Raw genomic sequence first — 12,649 nt, 5'->3', positions numbered from 1 at the left:
TGCAGCTTTTTGGTGCCTGCGGTTGCAGGGGGACGATTCCGTCGACCCACGGGAGATTTCTTCGGAGCTTCTAGTGCAGAGAGGAGGCAGACTACCCCCACAGCATGCACCACCAGGAAAACAGTCGAGAAGGCGGCAGGATCAGCGTTACAGAGTTGCAGTAGTCGTCTTTGCTACTTTGTTGCAGTGTTGCAGGCTTCCAGCGCGGTCAGCAGTCGATTCCTTGGCAGAAGGTGAAGAGAGAGATGCAGAGGAACTCGGATGAGCTCTTGCATTCGTTATCTAAGGAATCCCAAGAGACAGAGACACTAAATAGCCAGAAAAGAGGGTTTGGCTACCTAGGAGAGAGGATAGGCTAGCAACACCTGAAGGAGCCTATCAGAAGGAGTCTCTGACGTCACCTGGTGGCACTGGCCACTCAGAGCAGTCCAGTGTGCCAGCAGCACCTCTGTTTCCAAGATGGCAGAGGTCTGGAGCACACTGGAGGAGCTCTGGACACCTCCCAGGGGAGGTGCAGGTCAGGGGAGTGGTCACTCCCCTTTCCTTTGTCCAGTTTCGCGCCAGAGCAGGGCTAAGGGGTCCCCTGAACCGGTGTAGACTGGCTTATGCAGAATTGGGCACATCTGTGCCCAAGAAAGCATTTCCAGAGGCTGGGGGAGGCTACTCCTCCCCTGCCTTCACACCATTTTCCAAAGGGAGAGGGTGTAACACCCTCTCTCAGAGGAAGTCCTTTGTTCTGCCATCCTGGGCCAGGCCTGGCTGGACCCCAGGAGGGCAGCTGCCTGTCTGAGGGGTTGGCAGCAGCAGCAGCTGCAGCTGCAGTGAAACCCCGGGAAAAGCAGTTTGGCAGTACCAGGGTCTGTGCTACAGACCACTGGGATCATGGGATTGTGCCAACTATGCCAGGATGGTATAGAGGGGGCAATTCCATGATCATAGACATCTTACATGGCCATATTCGGAGTTACCATTGTGAAGCTACATATAGGTAGTGACCTATATGTAGTGCACACGTGTAATGGTGTCCCCGCACTCACAAAGTCCGGGGAATTGGCCCTGAACAATGTGGGGGCACTTTGGCTAGTGCCAGGGTGCCCTCACACTAAGTAACTTAGCACCCAACCTTTACCAGGTAAAGGTTAGACATATAGGTGACTTATAAGTTACTTAAGTGCAGTGTAAAATGGCTGTGAAATAACGTGTGCGTTATTTCACTCAGGCTGCAGTGGCAGGCCTGTGTAAGAATTGTCAGAGCTCCCTATGGGTGGCAAAAGAAATGCTGCAGCCCATAGGGATCTCCTGGAACCCCAATACCCTGGGTACCTCAGTACCATATACTAGGGAATTATAAGGGTGTTCCAGTAAGCCAATGTAAATTGGTAAAATTGGTCACTAGCCTGTCAGTGACAATTTGAAAGAAATGAGAGAGCATAACCACTGAGGTTCTGATTAGCAGAGCCTCAGTGAGACAGTTAGTCACTACACAGGTAACACATTCAGGCACACTTATGAGCACTGGGGCCCTGGAGAACAGGGTCCCAGTGACACATACAACTAAAACAACATATATACAGTGAAAAATGGGGGTAACATGCCAGGCAAGATGGTACTTTCCTACACAACCCCCCCCCAAACGAAGGACAATAAGACTAGCCATGACCTGATGAGTCTTCATTGTCTAAGTGGAAATATCTGGAGAGTCCATCTGCATTGGAGTGGCTACTCCCAGGTCTATGTTCCACTGTATAGTCCATTCCCTGTAGGGATATGGACCACCTCAACAATTTAGGATTTTCACCTTTCATTTGTTTTAGCCAAAGTAGAGGTGTGTGGTCTGTCTGAACAATGAAGTGAGTGCCAAACAGGTATGGCCTCAACTTCTTCAGAGCCCATACCACAGCAAAGGCCTCCCTCTCAATGGCAGACCAACGCTTTTCTCTTGGGGTCAACCTCCTACTAATAAAAGCAACAGGTTGATCCTGGCCCTCAGAATTAAGTTGTGATAGGACTGCCCCTACTCCTAATTCAGATGCATCAGTTTGGACATAGAATTTTTTAGAGTAACAAGGGCTTTTCAGGACAGGTGCAGAGCACATGGCCTGCTTCAGCTCCTCAAAAGCTTTCTGACAGCTAGCTGTCCACAATACCTTTTTAGGCATCTTTTTGGATGTGAGGTCATTAAGAGGGGCTGCAATGGAGCCATAGTTCTTAATGAACCTCCTGTAATACCCAGTGAGGCCTAGGAAGGCTCTCACCTGAGTCTGAGTGGTAGGGGGAACCCAATCAATAATTGTTTGGATTTTCCCCTGAAGTGGTGCAATCTGTTCCCCACCAACAAGGTGTCCCAGATAAACCACCTTCCCCTGCCCTATCTGGCACTTTGAAGCCTTGATAGTGAGGCCTGCCTTCTGCAGGGCCTCTAAAACTTTCCATAGGTGGACCAGGTGATCATCCCAGCTGGAGCTAAAGACAGCTATATCGTCCAAATATGCTGCACTGAAAGCTTCCAGCCCTTGCAGGACTGTGTTCACCAACCTTTGAAAAGTGGCAGGTGCATTTTTCAACCCAAAAGGCATTACAGTAAACTGGTAATGTCCTCCAATGGTTGAAAATGCAGTTTTAGGTTTAGCATCTTCTGACATTTTGATCTGCCAATACCCTGCAGTCAAATCAAAAGTGCTTAGATACTTGGCAGATGCCAGTGTATCTATTAGCTCATCTGCCCTGGGTATAGGGTGAGCATCAGTTTTGGTTACAAGGTTGAGACCTCTATAGTCTACACAAAACCGCATTTCCTTCTTTCCATCTTTGGAATGGGGTTTTGGTACAAGTACCACAGGAGAAGCCCATGGACTTTCAGAGTGCTCAACCACTCCTAGCTCTAACATTTTCTGCACCTCTTGCTTTATGCAGTCCCTGACATGGTCAGGCTGCCTATAGATCTTACTTTTGACAGGTAAACTGTCTCCAGTATCTATAGTGTGCTCACACCAAGAAGTGGTACCTGGCACAGTAGAGAAGAGTTCAGAGAATTGATCTAGGAGATTTATGCAATGGTCTTTCTGCTCAGCAGTAAGACAATCTGCCAAAACTACACCTTCCACAAGAGCATCTTGTTCTGTGGAAGAGAAGAGATCAGGTAGAGGATCACTGTCTTCTTCCTGTCCTTCATCAGTTGCCATGAGCAGGGTGAGATCAGCCCTGTCATAGTAGGGTTTCAGGCGATTGACATGGAGCACCCTAAGGGGACTCCTGGCAGTGCCTAAATCAACTAAGTAGGTGACTTCACCCTTCTTTTCAACAATTATGTGGGGTCCACTCCATTTATCTTGGAGTGCTCTTGGGGCCACAGGCTCCAAGACCCACACTTTCTGCCCTGGTTGGTACTGAACCAAAACAGCCTTCTGATCATGCCATTGCTTCTGGAGCTCTTGGCTGGCCTGAAGGTTTTTACTGGCCTTTTTCATATACCCAGCCATCCTTGGTCTGAGGCCAAGTACATAATCCACAATATCTTGCTTAGGAGCTTTTAAAGGTTGTTCCCAACCCTCCTTTACAAGTGTGAGTGGACCCCTAACAGGGTGTCCAAAAAGAAGTTCAAAGGGGCTGAAGCCCACTCCTTTCTGGGGTACCTCCCTGTAGGCAAAAAGGAGGCATGGTAACAGGATATCCCATCTCCTGCGGAGTTTTTCAGGGAGACCCATAATCATGCCTTTGAAAGTTTTATTAAATCCCTCCACCAGTCCATTTGTTTGTGGATGATTGGTTGTAGTGAACTTGTAAGTCACACCACACTCCTTCCACATGGTATTTAAGTATGCAGACATGAAATTGCTTCCCCTGTCTGATACTACTTCCTTTGGGAAGCCCACCCTAGAAAATATTCCTAGGAGGGCCTTTGCCACTGCAGGTGCTGTAGTGGTCCTTAAAGGAATTGTTTCAGGATATCTTGTGGCATGGTCCACTACCACCAAGATAAACCTATTGCCTGAAGCAGTAGGAGGGTCAAGGGGGCCAACTATGTCAACCCCTACCCTTTCAAAGGGAACCCCAACCACAGGCAGTGGAATAAGGGGTGCCTTTGGAGTGCCACCTGTTTTGCCACTGGCTTGACAGGTTTCACAGGACTTACAAAAATCTTTTGTGTCCTCAGACATCCTAGGCCAATGAAACAATGGAACCAGTCTGTCCCAAGTTTTCATTTGTCCCAGGTGCCCAGCTAGGGGAATGTTGTGTGCAAGAGTTAGGAGGAACTTTCTGTACTCCTGAGGGATCACTAATCTCCTGGCAGTTCCAGGTTTAGGATCCCTTGCCTCAGTGTACAAGAGGTTGTCCTCCCAGTAAACTCTGTGAGAGTCACTGTAGGAGGCTGGACTGGCTTGTAGTGAGTACCAAGGGGTACTTGCACCTTGCACCAGGCCCAGTTATCCCTTATTAGTGTATAGGGTGTCTAGCAGCTTAGGCTGATAGGTAATGGTAGCTTAGCAGAGCAGCTTAGGCTGAACTAGGAGACGTGTGAAGCTACTACAGTACCACTTAGTGTCATATGCACAATATCATAGGAAAACACAATACACAGTTATACTAAAAATAAAGGTACTTTATTTTTATGACAATATGCCAAAGTATCTTAGAGTGTACCCTCAGTGAGAGGATAGGAGATATACACAAGATATATATACACAATAGCAAAAATATGCAGTATAGTCTTAGAAAACAGTGCAAACAATGTATAGGTACAATAGGATGCAATGGTTAAACATAGGGATAGGGGCAACACAAACCATATACTCCAAAAGTGGAATGCGAACCACGAATGGACCCCAAACCTATGTGACCTTGTAGAGGGTCGCTGGGACTATTAGAAAATAGTGAGAGTTAGAAAAATAACCCTCCCCAAGACCCTGAAAAGTGAGTGCAAAGTGCACTAAAGTTCCCCTAAGGACAAAGAAGTCGTGTTAGAGGAATAATGCAGGAAAGACACAAACCAGCAATGCAACAACTGTGGATTTCCAATCTAGGGTACCTGTGGAACAAGGGGACCAAGTCCAAAAGTCACAAGCAAGTCGGAGATGGGCAGATGCCCAGGAAATGCCAGCTGCGGGTGCAAAGAAGCTTCAACTGGACAGAAGAAGCTGAGGTTTCTGCAGGAACGAAAAGGGCTAGAGACTTCCCCTTTAGGGAACGGATCACGCTCGCCTTGGAGAGTCGTGCAGAAGTGTGTTCCCGCCGGAAGGACGCCAACAAGCCTTGCTAGGCGCAAATCGTGCGCTTGGCGTTTTTGGATGCTGCTGGGGCCCAGGAGGGACCAGGAGGTTGCAAATTGGACCTGAAGAGAGAGGGGACGTCGCGCAAGACAAAGAGCCCTCACTGAAGCAGGTAGCACCCAGAGAAGTGCCAGAAACAGGCACTACGAGGATGCGTGAAACGGTGCTTGCCGAATTTGCACAAAGGAGTCCCACGTTGCCGGAAACCAACTTAGAAAGTCGTGCAATGCAGGTTAGAGTGCCGTGGACCCAGGCTTGGCTGTGCACAAAGGATTTCTGCCGGAAGTGCACAGGGGCCGGAGTAGCTGCAAAGTCGCGGTTCTCAGCAATGCAGCCCAGCGAGGTGAGGCAAGGACTTACCTCCACCAAACTTGGGCTGAAGAGTCACTGGACTGTGGGGGTCACTTGGACAGCGTCGCTGGATTCGAGGGACCTCGCTCGTCGTGCTGAGAGGAGACCCAAGGGACCGGTAATGCAGCTTTTTGGTGCCTGCGGTTGCAGGGGGAAGATTCCGTCGACCCACGGGAGATTTCTTTGGAGCTTCTGGTGCAGAGAGGAGGCAGACTACCCCCACAGCATGCACAAGCAGGAAAACAGTCGAGAAGGCGGCAGGATCAGCGTTACAGAGTTGCAGTAGTCGTCTTTGCTACTATGTTGCAGGTTTGCAGGCTTCCAGCGCGGTCAGCGGTCGATTCCTTATCAGAAGGTGAAGAGAGAGATGCAGAGGAACTCGGCTGAGCTCATGCATTCGTTATCTGAAGTTTCCCCAGAGACAGAGACCCTAAATAGCCAGAAAAGAGGGTTCGGCTACCTAGGAGAGAGGATAGGCTACTAACACCTGAAGGAGCCTATCAGCAGGAGTCTCTGATGTCACCTGGTGGCACTGGCCACTCAGAGCAGTCCAGTGTGCCAGCAGCACCTCTGTTTCCAAGATGGCAGAGGTCTGGAGCACACTGGAGGAGCTCTGGACACCTCCCAGGGGAGGTGCAGGTCAGGGGAGTGGTCACTCCCCTTTCCTTTGTCCAGTTTCGCGCCAGAGCAGGGGCTAAGGGGTCCCTGAACCGGTGTAGACTGGCTTATGCAGAATTGGGCACATCTGTGCCCAACAAAGCATTTCCAGAGGCTGGGGGAGGCTACTCCTCCCCTGCCTTCACACCATTTTCCAAAGGGAGAGGGTGTCACACCCTCTCTCAGAGGAAGTTCTTTGTTCTGCCATCCTGGGCCAGGCCTGGCTGGACCCCAGGAGGGCAGCTGCCTGTCTGAGGGGTTGGCAGCAGCAGCAGCTGCAGTGAAACCCCAGGAAGGGCAGTTTGGCAGTACCAGGGTCTGTGCTACAGACCACTGGGATCATGGGATTGTGCCAACTATGCCAGGATGGCATAGAGGGGGCAATTCCATGATCATAGACATGTTACATGGCCATATTCGGAGTTACCATGGTGAAGCTACATATAGGTAGTGACCTATATGTAGTGCACGCGTGTAATGGTGTCCCCGCACTCACAAAGTTCAGGGAATTGGCTCTGAACAATGTGGGGGCACCTTGGCTAGTGCTAGGGTGCCCTCACACTAAGTAACTTTGCACCTAACCTTTACCAGGTAAAGGTTAGACATATAGGTGACTTATAAGTTACTTAAGTGCAGTGTAAAATGGCTGTGAAATAACGTGGACGTTATTTCACTCAGGCTGCAGTGGCAGGCCTGTGTAAGAATTGTCAGAGCTCCCTATGGGTGGCAAAAGAAATGCTGCAGCCCATAGGGATCTCCTGGAACCCCAATACCCTGGGTACCTCAGTACCATATACTAGGGAATTATAAGGGTGTTCCAGTAAGCCAATGTAAATTGGTAAAATTGGTCACTAGCCTGTTAGTGACAATTTGGAAAGAAATGAGAGAGCATAACCACTGAGGTTCTGATTAGCAGAGCCTCAGTGAGACAGTTAGTCACTACACAGGTAACACATTCAGGCACACTTATGAGCACTGGGGCCCTGGGTTACCAGGGTCCCAGTGACACATACAACTAAAACAACATATATACAGTGAAAAATGGGGGTAACATGCCAGGCAAGATGGTACTTTCCTACACAACCCCCCCCCAAACGAAGGACAATAAGACTAGCCATGACCTGATGAGTCTTCATTGTCTAAGTGGAAATATCTGGAGAGTCCATCTGCATTGGAGTGGCTACTCCCAGGTCTATGTTCCACTGTATAGTCCATTCCCTGTAGGGATATGGACCACCTCAACAATTTAGGATTTTCACCTTTCATTTGTTTTAGCCAAAGTAGAGGTTTGTGGTCTGTCTGAACAATGAAGTGAGTGCCAAACAGATATGGCCTCAACTTCTTCAGAGCCCAGACCACAGCAAAGGCCTCCCTCTCAATGGCAGACCAACGCTTTTCTCTAGGGGTCAACCTCCTACTAATAAAAGCAACAGGTTGATCCTGGCCCTCAGAATTAAGTTGTGATAGGACTGCCCCTACTCCTAATTCAGATGCATCAGTTTGGACATAGAATTTTTTATAGTAACAAGGGCTTTTCAGGACAGGTGCAGAGCACATGGCCTGCTTCAGCTCCTCAAAAGCTTTCTGACAGCTTGCTGTCCATAATACCTTTTTAGGCATTTTTTTGGATGTGAGGTCATTAAGAGGGGCTGCAATGGAGCCATAGTTCTTAATGAACCTCCTGTAATACCCAGTGAGGCCTAGAACAGCTCTCACCTGAGTCTGAGTGGTAGGGGGAACCCAATCAATAATAGTTTGGATTTTCCCCTGAAGTGGTGCAATCTGTTCCCCACCAACAAGGTGTCCCAGATAAACCACCTTACCCTGCCCTATCTGGCACTTTGAAGCCTTGATAGTGAGGCCTGCCTTTTGCAGGGCCTCTAAAACTTTCCATAGGTGGACCAGGTGATCATCCCAGCTGGAGCTAAAGACAGCTATATCGTCCAAATATGCTGCACTGAAAGCTTCCAGCCCTTGCAGGACTGTGTTCACCAACCTCTGAAAAGTGGCAGGTGCATTTTTCAAACCAAAAGGCATTACAGTAAACTGGTAATGTCCTCCAATGGTAGAAAATGCAGTCTTAGATTTAGCATCTTCTGATAATTTGATCTGCCAATACCCTGCAGTCAAATCAAAAGTGCTTAGATACTTGGCAGATGCCAGTGTATCTATAAGCTCATCTGCCCTGGGTATAGGGTGAGCATCAGTTTTGGTTACCAAGTTGAGACCTCTATAGTCTACACAAAACCGCATTTCTTTCTTTCCATCTTTAGAATTGGGTTTTGGTACCAGTACCACAGGAGAAGCCCATGGACTGTCAGAGTGCTCAACCACTCCTAGTTCCAACATTTTCTGAACTTCTTGCTTTATGCAGTCCCTGACATGGTCAGGCTGCCTATAGATCTTACTTTTGACAGGTAAACTGTCTCCAGTATCTATAGTGTGCTCACACCAAGAAGTGGTGCCTGGCACAGTAGAGAAGAGTTCTGAAAATTGTCCTAGGAGATTTATGCAATTGTCTTTCTGCTCAGCAGTAAGACAATCTGCCAAAACTACACCTTCCACAAGAGCATCTTGTTCTGTGGAAGAAAAGAGATCAGGTAGAGGATCACTGTCTTCTTCCTGTCCCTCATCTGTTGCCATGAGCAGGGTGAGATCAGCCCTGTCATAGTAGGGTTTCAGGCGGTTGACATGGAGCACCCTAAGGGGACTCCTGGCACTGCCTAAGTCAACCAAGTAGGTGACTTCACCCTTCTTTTCAACAATTGTGTGGGGTCCACTCCATTTATCTTGGAGTGCTCTTGGGGCCACAGGCTCCAAGACCCACACTTTCTGCCCTGGTTGGTACTGAACCAAAACAGCCTTCTGATCATGCCATTGCTTCTGGAGCTCTTGGCTGGCCTGAAGGTTTTTACTGGCCTTTTTCATGTACTCAGCCATCCTTGATCTGAGGCCAAGTACATAATCCACAATATCCTGCTTAGGAGCTTTTAAAGGTTGTTCCCAACCCTCCTTTACAAGTGTGAGTGGACCCCTAACAGGGTGTCCAAAAAGAAGTTCAAAGGGGCTGAAGCCCACTCCTTTCTGGGGTACCTCCCTGTAGGCAAAAAGGAGGCATGGTAGAAGGATATCCCATCTCCTGCGGAGTTTTTCAGGGAGACCCATAATCATGCCTTTGAGAGTTTTATTAAATCTCTCCACCAGTCCATTTGTTTGTGGATGATAGGGTGTTGTGAACTTGTACGTTACACCACACTCCTTCCACATGGCCTTTAAGTATGCAGACATGAAATTGCTTCCTCTGTCTGATACTACTTCCTTTGGGAAGCCCACCCTGGAAAATATTCCCAGGAGGGCCTTTGCCACTGCAGGAGCTGTAGTGGTCCTTAAAGGAATTGCTTCAGGATATCTTGTGGCATGGTCCACTACCACCAAGATAAACCTATTGCCTGAAGCAGTAGGAGGGTCAAGGGGGCCAACTATGTCAACCCCTACCCTTTCAAAGGGAACCCCAACCACAGGCAGTGGGATAAGGGGTGCCTTTGGTGTGCCACCTGTCTTGCCACTGGCTTGACAGGTTTCACAGGACTTACAAAATTCCTTTGTGTCCTCAGACATCCTAGGCCAATGAAACAATGGAACCAATCTGTCCCAAGTTTTCATTTGACCCAGGTGCCCAGCTAGGGGAATGTCATGTGCCAGTGTTAGGAGGAACTTTCTGTACTCCTGAGGAATCACTAATCTCCTGGCAGCTCCAGGTTTAGGATCCCTATGCTCAGTGTACAAGAGGTTGTCCTCCCAGTAAACTCTGTGAGAGTCACTGACATCCCCATTAGTCTGTTTGACAGCTTGCTGTCTGAGACCCTCTAATGTGGGACAGGTTTGCTGTGCCACACTCAGCTCCTCTCTGGCAGGCCCCCTTCACCCAAAAGCTCAGCAGTGTCTGCTTCCAGCTCCTCTGGTGTAGGTTCTGCACAGGGAGGGAATTCTTCTTCCTCAGAAGTAGAATCCAATGTAGAGGGAGGGATAGTAGGAAGTGGTTTGCTTCTACTAGCCCTAGCTTTAGGGAGCACTTGGTCCATTGTTCCAGGATCCAAGCTTCCCTGTCCTTTTAGCTTTTTGGCCTGAGCCCTTGTCAAAGCAAAAATATGCCCTGGGATGCCCAGCATTGCTGCATGGGCCTCCAACTCCACATCTGACCAAGCTGATGTCTCCAAATCATTCCCTAATAGACAGTCTACAGGTAAATCTGAAGCTACCACAACTTTCTTTGGACCAGTTACCCCCCCCCCCCAGTTGAGATTTACAACAGCCATGGGGTGGCTTTGTGTTATGTTGTGAGCATCGGTTACTTGGTACTGGTGTCCAAGTATGTGTTGTTCAGGGTGCACCAGTTTCTCAATCACCATTGTGACACTGGCACCTGTGTCCCTGTAGGCCTGGACCTCAACACCATTTATTAGGGTTAGTTGCTTGTACTTCTCCAAGTTATGGGGGCAAGCAACCAAAGTGGCTAAATCAATAGCCCCTTCAGAGACTAAAGTAGCCTCTGTGGTCTCCCTAATCAGACCAACCCCAACTAAATTACCAAAAGTGAGCCCAGCTACTCCCTTGGATTGGCTATTAGTAGGTTTGCTCCCACCACCACTGCTATTAGTAGGGACACTAGGTGTAGCAGTAGGGGTTGTAGTGGTAGGAGCTGTGGTGCCTTTCTTTGGACAACTGGGATCTGTTGTCCAATGGCCTTTTATTTTACATAAATAGCACCATGGTTTCTTTTCCTTGTTCTGATTAAAGGAGGATTTGGACCCACCACCCCCACCAGAGTGTTTTTGTGGGCCTGATGAAGACTCATTTTTAGATTTGTCCCCACCCTTGTCAGAAGACTTACCATCCTTCTTTTTGTTGCCATCTTTGTCACCCCCTGTATGAACTTTTCTGTTCACTCTTGTTCTGACCCATTTGTCTGCCTTCTTTCCCAATTCTTGGGGAGAGGTCAGATCAGAGTCCACCAAGTACTGGTGCAACAAATCAGACACACAATTATTAAGAATATGCTCTCTCAGGATCAAGTTATACAGGCTGTCATAATCAGTAACTTTACTGCCATGTAACCACCCCTCCAAGGCCTTCACTGCCTGGTCAATGAAATCAACCCAGTCTTGTGAAGACTCCTTTTTGGTCTCTCTGAACTTTATCCTGTACTGTTCAGTGGTTAAGCCATAACCATCCAGGAGTGCATTCTTAAGAACTTGGAAATTATTAGCATCATTTTCTTTCACAGTAAGGAGCCTATCCCTACCTTTTCCACTAAATGATAGCCATAGGATAGCAGCCCACTGCCTTTGAGGGACATCCTGTACAACACAGGCCCTCTCAAGTGCAGCAAACCACTTGTTAATGTCATCCCCCTCCTTATAAGGGGGAACTATCTTGTGCAGATTCCTGGAATCATGCTCTTTTGCAGGATGACTATGGGGAATACTGCTGCTGCCACCATGGGTATCTAAACCCAACTTCTGTCTTTCCTTCTCTAATTCAAAAGACTGTCTATCCAAATCCAGCTGTTGCTTTTTAAGCTTCAGTCTGGTTTGTTCGACCCTCAACTTATTGAGTTCCCTCTATAACATTCTGTCATCAGGGTTGGTGGGAGGGACATTTCTAGAAACAGAGCTATGATGGGAATGAACAGAAGGAGACCTGTCCCTTACAGAAGCCAACTTAACAGCTTGGTTTACAGAAACATTACTACCAGTATGGTGAGAATAAATGCTTTTGCTATGATGTGAGACAACACTATTTATTTGGTGTGGCTCATCATCATTACCATCTATGCTAGATTGTCTAGTAATGGGCAGGCTAGGAAGTTTCTTTCCTAAATCTTTTCCTGGGGGAGTCCCTGAATCAGATTGGGAACTATTAGGTACTTTCTCAACAGATGGGGCACCTATGGCCTTATCCTGTTCTCTAAGCATGTTAAGTAACAGTTCCAAGGCAGGATTCTTCCCTACACTCAAACCTCTCTCTATACAGAGACTCCTTGCTCTTTTCCAGCTAAGGTTGTCATATGCAAGTTTGGACAGATCAACACTTTGGCCTGTGCCAGACATTTTTTAGAGAGAGTTCAAGTGATAGAAAGAGAGAAAAAAGTTTTCAGAACTTTTTGGAAAGACAGAAAAAAACTTTTTAAACTTTTAAGAACTTTTTGAAAGTTTAGGAGTACTTTTCAGCCCTTAGAAAAGAGTGAAAAGAGGAAATGCAAAACTTTTTGGCTATGTGTATATACACTGACCTTGTTTTGTATATTTTTCTCTTATGAAAAGTACAATGACAAGAGTGGTAAGTAGTCTCAAGCACTTATCCCACCACTCCAC

Source organism: Pleurodeles waltl, chromosome 2_2 (genome assembly GCF_031143425.1).
Source record: "Pleurodeles waltl isolate 20211129_DDA chromosome 2_2, aPleWal1.hap1.20221129, whole genome shotgun sequence".
In the NCBI taxonomy this organism is placed as follows: domain Eukaryota; kingdom Metazoa; phylum Chordata; class Amphibia; order Caudata; family Salamandridae; genus Pleurodeles; species Pleurodeles waltl.
The sequence above is the reverse complement of the archived record's forward strand: the minus strand, read 5'-3'. Positions refer to the sequence as shown.